This window comes from Mchenga conophoros, linkage group LG23 (assembly GCF_057382185.1).
Source record: "Mchenga conophoros isolate Kocher_MC1m ecotype Shallow Benthic linkage group LG23, M_conophoros_male_GT1.1, whole genome shotgun sequence".
In the NCBI taxonomy this organism is placed as follows: domain Eukaryota; kingdom Metazoa; phylum Chordata; class Actinopteri; order Cichliformes; family Cichlidae; genus Mchenga; species Mchenga conophoros.
The window spans coordinates 42,592,291-42,599,738 of NC_140547.1; positions in this window are offsets into that span (position 1 = coordinate 42,592,291).

The following is a 7,448-nucleotide window of genomic DNA, read 5'->3' on the forward strand; positions in this document are numbered from 1 at the left end:
TGTTTATGCCAGAACATCAAACAAATCTTATATGAGTTTGTATTAGATTATTATATAATTATTATATAATCTAATATAATAAATTAGATTATAATATAATATATTATAATATAAATACTCTAAATAGATTATATTAGAGTAAATACAATCTGCAAAAAAAAAAATGCAAATCACCCAAACCTAGCTGGACCAATAATGCCCATGATCAGTGTATTTACACTTTTGACTCTACATCATCATCTGGTTGTGTGTTAGTCACACAAACTTGAAAGGCAGTTAGTAGGTGACAGTTCAAGAATAATGAGTACACTTTGCACTGTAAGCACTCCTTCACTAACTCTGTGCTATTCTGTTTACACATAATTCAGGAACAGGCATCAGGAACAGGCTACGGGCTCGCGCACACCGCGCACCCATGCCCAGTATCCTGCTAGCCAATGTTCAATCCATCGAGAACAAGCTTGATGACCTCAGAGCCAGAATCAAGTTCCAGAGAGACATTCGGGACTGCAACCTCCTCTGCTTCACCGAGACTTGGCTGAACCCAGCGATACCAGACCACGCCGTGCAGCCGACGGGGTTCTTTTCGGTTTACCGCATGGACAGGACAATGGAGTCGGGGAAGAAAAGAGGTGGTGGAGTGTGTTTGATGGTGAACAACAGATGGTGCGACAGCACAAACATCTCCCCACTCACACGCTCTTGCTCGCCCAATCTGGAGCTTTTGATCGTTAAGTGTCGCCCTTTCTATCTCCCTCGGGAATTCACTGCGGTCATTGCCTGCACTGTTTACATTCCGCCTCACGCGGACTCGGACACTGCCTTATGTGAGCTACATGAGGCTCTCACACATCAACAAACACTTCACCGAGATGCCGCACTCATTGTTATGGGAGATTTTAACAGAGTGAATCTCAAACGGACATTTCACAACCTTCACCAGCACATCAACTGCCCCACCCGGGGCACGAGGACATTAGACCACTGCTACACCCCGTTCAAGAACTGTTACAAGGCTCAACCCCTGCCAGCATTTGGAAAATCGGACCATTCCGCCATCTTCCTCATACCTGCTTACAAACAAAGGCTAAAGCAGCAACCACCAATCAGGAGGGAGGTCGCTCGCTGGACGGACCCAATCGGTGGCCGCGCTGCAGGACGCACTGGATGACGCAGACTGGGACATGTTTCGGCGCAGCTCTGATGACATCAACATGTTTACGGAAGCGGTTGTGGGATTTATCGGGAAACTAGCGGACGACACAGCAGAAAGAACTATCATCCGAACGTTTCCCAACCAGAAGCCGTGGGTGGATAAAAACATCCGCGACGCTCTGAGATCACGCACCGCTGCCTACAATGAAGGGCTTGTCTCCGGTAATATGGACCTATACAAGGCTGCGTCCTACAACGTGCGCAGCGCGGTCCGAAAGGCAAAGCGGAGCTACGGGGAAAAACTAGAGTCACAGCTACGACAGTGCGACTCTAGGAGCCTGTGGAAAGGACTGCGGACTATAACGGACTATAAACGACCAGCTTCTTCAATGATGAATGCCGATGCTTCACTGGCTGATGAGCTGAACACGTTTTATGCTCGCTTCGACGCCGCAGCAATTAAAACAACAAACGGCTGTGCGCGCTCGGAGTGCACCAGTGAAGAAAATGCATTCGTCATCACAGAGCATGCCGTGAGGAACACCTTCAGGAGGGTGAACACCAGGAAGGCAGCAGGACCAGATGCAATCCCTGGCCGGGTCCTTAGAGCCTGCGCTGATCAACTAGCACCGGTGTTCACAGAGATCTTCAACCTCTCCCTGGCCCAAGCTGTGGTTCCCACGTGCTTCAAACGGTCCATTATTGTCCCTGTTCCAAAGAAACAACAGCCCGCTTGCCACAATGACTACCGTCCAGTAGCACTGACTTCAATTGTGATGAAGTGTTTTGAAAGACTGATGAGAGATCACATCACTTCTTCACTTCCTCCCACCATCGACTCACTTCAGTTTGCTTACCGGACTAATCGTTCCACAGACGATGCCATATCTCACCTGCTCCACACATCCCTGAGTCACCTGGACACTGGCAGAGGGAATTATGTTAGGATGCTGTTCGTGGACTACAGTTCAGCATTCAACACAATAATTCCCTCTAAGCTTTTCACCAAGTTGACGGATCTAGGACTCAGCTCATCACTGTGTCAGTGGATCCTCAACTTCCTCACAGACAGACCCCAATCAGTGAGGGTGGGAAAACAAGTCTCCCCCTCCATCTCACTCAGCACTGGAGTGCCTCAGGGCTGTGTTTTAAGCCCCCTGCTGTACTCACTGTACACTTATGACTGTGTAGCCACATCCGACACCACCTCCATTGTCAAGTTTGCTGACGACACTGCTGTTGTGGGCCTGATCTCCGACAACATCGAGACGGCCTACCTGGAGGAGATTAGGAACCTGGAGACCTGGTGCCAGGAGAATAACCTCCTCCTAAACATCAGCAAGACTAAGGAGCTGATCGTGGACTTCACTACAAAGCAGGCGAGGAATTACAAACCCCTCATCATCAGTGGCACGCCAGTGGAGAGAGTGGACAGTTTCCGATACCTGGGTGTCCACATCACTCAGGACCTGTCATGGTCCTGTCACATCAACACCCTGGTTAAGAAAGCCCGTCAGCGTCTCTTCTTCCTCAGAAGACTTAGAGACTTTCATCTGCCACTGAAGGTGCTCAAGAACTTCTACTCCTGCACCATCGAGAGCGTCCTGACGTCAAACATCTGCACCTGGTTTGGGAACAGCACCAAGCAGGATAGACGAGATCTGCAAAGGGTGGTGCGCTCGGCAGAACGCATCATTCAATCAGAGCTCCCTGACCTGCTGTCCATCTACACCAAGCGGTGCAAGTCCAAAGCTAGGAAGATTATGATGGGCCTCTCCCATCCCAACAATGGACTCTTCTCACTGTTGAGGTCTGGGAAGCGCTTCCGCTCCCTTAAATATCAAAAAAGCACCTCACAGAACTTGCGACATGGCGTAACTCAGACCATAACCGTAGCACGTGGCAGCAGTACGTGTCACGTGATAGAGCGGCTGTGTGCATTTGTAGCCTCACTACCAAACCAGCATTTCATCTCCGAGGAAGTCATCCCAGAGAGAAGTAAAGCAAGTGTGTAAGTTCATCTAGGGTTGCCAACTCCCTGAAAAATAAATAAGGGACACCTCGTGGCCAGGGCCGGGCAACCCAGTTGTCTTCACCCTTCCCAGTGTGGTAGCTCTTTTTTTTGTGTGTGAAATTATTTTTTAACCATTTGACTTGAATTTGATTTAAGCAGATGCATATTCTTTGTGATATGACCATATGGGAAACAAATGATCATTTAGCCATTTATTTTTAACTCAAAATGACAACATTAACACAGTAAAACAGGTCTCTTTCTTAAACAGAAGCCTGTCATGCTTAGCTTTTGAGAATATAAGTAAGTCTTTCTTTAAAAGAACTCTGTCCTGCTTAACTTAAAATTATATAAATTAATAGAAAACAATAGAACGAAAAATATTCTTGTAACAGTGCACATATAGTGCATTTAGTACAATTGGCTTCTGTTGAGGTATTATTTCAGCTTTTCTAATGCTAATCAGCTGCTCCTGTTTGTAAACCCGCTTGTTCCCATGATTACGCATCTTAACTCATCATCATTATTCATCTATGTATTACTTTTATGTATTAGTCATCTATTTGTTGTAATCATCTATCCTTGCAGTTGTTTATTACACAAAATAAATTATATTATCACACTTCTGGCCACATAGCGCTGATATTCACTGCACATGCCCATATTAACCTTAACCAGAGGGTTTAAAAACAAACACACCAGTGTTTACATACCAAAAGCACTTTGTTAGCCTTTACAGAGCAAAGCTATGGATCAATGTGCAGTGAAGAAAAATCCAGGTGGCCAGTCTGTCCTTTCCTAACCAATCACAGAGCTCCTTACATTGTTGCGCTGGAGAATAACTAAATATAATATAAATATAATATAAAGATGATATTGAAAATAATCTTTTGTAGAGTCACTACTTAGTGGGCAGAGGACAGTTATCACTTTGCTGGATGCTTTAAAGTCGCATGTTCTGTATTTGCAGATTAACAGGATATTAACAGATTAACAGCTTTCATTAGACTTCATATGATAATCAACAGTGAAGTGTTTCTCTTTCAGTGTTTATTCTTGCTCATTGAATGATCTCTGTTCAGATAATATGCTGCACTCATCTCATGTTTCTTTAAATACGGCATCACTTGTCCAGCTGTCAAACTCTGAAAGAGTTACAGTTTCACCACTGAGCACTTTGAATGGTTATTCTTTTATTTAAAAGCACTTATTCTAGCTGCATCATCAATACGACAAAAACTGTGACTTCAACAAAAATGTATCTAAACATATTTAGGGGGAAATGTTCCTACACCCCTCATGTAAACGTTACACCTCCAAAAGGGAGAAATAATCAGAATAAGGCGTAATCATTGTCTTGATAATAATGACCATGAAAATGAAACTAGGCCTACCTTTAGTTCAGCACACTCAGTGTTGCATAAAGACATGCGAACATGCAATCATCCATTCTGGAGCCTACTTTTAAAAAGAGCGAGCTGTTTATTCTGGCTGAGTAGCAAACAGAACCAACCATGAAAACCTAAACTGGGAAAACACTCGGAAACCTTGAACACTGGGAATATGGAGACACAGGGGGTAGGTGAACAGACACTCTGACAAAGGACAGAGGAAAACAGATACAGTATATACACTGAGGGGTGATCCGGGAGTGGACAAACATGGGAACACAGACTAGGATTATCAAAATAAGACAAGAAGTAGCACGAACACAGAGACTGAGATAAGGACACATGAGCTTGACACTAGGATGGAAATAAACAAACATGGGAACACACGACGGACTGAGGAGACAAGGACAACACACAAAGAGAGGGACACTGGAAACAGGTAAAGGAGACCAAACCCAGAGACAGCACTAAGACACAAAGAGAGGGAGACACAAGACGGGCTGGGGACACTAAGGGGACGCTGAGGACAGAACACAGAGACGAACTCTATGACAGACATTACGTGACAACAAGACTGACATCCACAGGAGACACTGAGAAAAAACAATAATCAGAAAATTCACGAATGCAGGAAAAGTAAACTAGGAAACTTCAGTCAGTATAAGAACACAACAATAATGATGAAGCAACATTCAAAAGTCCACCAACACAAAACACTGGGACAAAGACCCAGAACCATGACACACAGACACTGACAGTGTTCTTGTTAATGCTCTGCCTCCTCTGGATCTTATTTAGTTAGCTAAAGTGGACTGCAGTCTTTCATTTATTGATATCATTAATAGTTTACCCGTATTAGACTCTTTCAGTCCACCTGAATCAAACATAACAACATGTTACAAGCTGTTTTACTGCTTCCAGTGTCTCAGATCTCATGCAAGCAAGTGGCTGGCTCAGTGAATGTTAATTTAGCACATGTTATATCTCTGTTCAGATATTATGTTGTACTCATTTTTTCCTTTATTCAAATAACAGCAGTTATTGTTCATTTAATCAAACGCTGCTCAATCATCCATATAACGAAAACTTTGATTCTCTTCATCTGGATGTAACGTTTTCAGAATCAACATTTTGGGAGCTGCAAAGCAGTTTCAGCTCAGAGCACCGTTCATGTTCACTTTTGCACCACTTATTGAAGCTGCATCATCATTTCCATCGAAGCTGTGTGTTGACACAGCTTCTTCTGTCATTGCATCCTCTTGTTTTTTTCTTGCTCTTGGCCTTTGTCTTTGAGCCAGAGAGATGGAGGTCCATGGCGTCATGTAAAACTACTTTGAAATTCTGACCATTTGATAATAAATTGTGAAAATGTATAATTTGAACATATTTGTTTTCACTCAGCACTACAGGCTGTATGTTCTTGCTTTTGAGCCCCGCACTCCCTCCTTTTTCCAATTTGTTTACTTCTCATTAGCACTCAGGGATCTGCACAGCTCAGGAGTCGCTGGCTGTCCCCTCTGTGACCTTCCCTAAACTGCAGCTTAAATTCATGCTCAAGCCATCTGCCATTATCTACTAAAAATGCTATCAAACCTAAAAAGAGGTTATTCAACATTGACAAATAGTAGTTGACTAATACCAGGAGCCAAAAGGAAACAAAAAAAACAACAACCCCAAACTAAACTAATATTTCAGATGCCGGAAAGAAATGATTACAGTTGTTCAAATTTGCTGTCACCGAGTTAGGTGTGATACATGTACATCAATCTTACATGTAAAAAGTAGAAAACTGAAAATAAATCTGAAATATAAAAATGAACTGGTTCTTATATAAAACCTTTCTACTCTCTACAACTTGCCTCATTCACCCAATCACTTCTTTTTTCTCTCTGTAAGTGCTTTCTATCTAACATTAATACACATTCATCCTCCCGATGGATGCATCGGAGAGCAACTTGGGGTTAGTATCTTGCCCAAGGATATTTGGCATGCAGGCTGGAGCAGAGGGGGATTGAACCAGCAACTTTCTGATTAGTAGGTTTCCTGCTCTACCTGAGCTACAGACACCCCAATTTATGGTGCTTTGGAAACAACACGTTCTCATCCCAACAGGTAACGATGCTGTGACAAGTCATCAGTATGCGTTTGGAGGCATGAGAGCCGTTTGGAATGAATCTATACATGTAAATGTGTTTTTTGTTCTGATCATGAATCGCTTTGTAAAACAAGACCTGATAGGGTTAAGGTTAAAGTTATGGATAGAGTTAATGTTAGGAGCCTCTGCTCCAAGTGTGTGTTACTGCTGCGAGCAGCGTTCGGTTGTTTTCAAATGGGAATCTGGAGCATCTCATAAGGATGCGGAAAGATACCTTTCACGTTACTATGAGTTGCCTCAGGCCATGACAAACTTTTGGTATGTTATAAGAACTGAGGGCAGCTGTATTTGGGCCTTTATTGGCTACAGAGATTCATTAGAGGTAAGGGTAAGGAAATGTGGCTTCCAGTAATTGTCCTGAACATACACCTGAGAAAACTTCAAAATCAGAAAAAAAAGCATCAAAGTAATCTTAAAATGTGTAATGTGCTTGTTACTCTGCTACAACTGGGATCATGTACCGCATAAAAAGACTAGATAGTCTATGTGATGTGGATGCTAGAGCGAAAGCCATGGTTGATATTTGACCTTGTAGTATTTTATAGTTTCCTTCCTGGAGCCAAATAGAGAAACAAATGAAGGCCCCAATTGCAAGACGATGCTAGCATAAAACAAGCAATATAAAGACAACATATTCTGATCAAATAGCGCTGCAGTCATTGTCTTCATACTGGTAGTGATGATGCATTTCTGATAAATGCCTGTAAAAGAAAGACTAACCATATATGGTGCT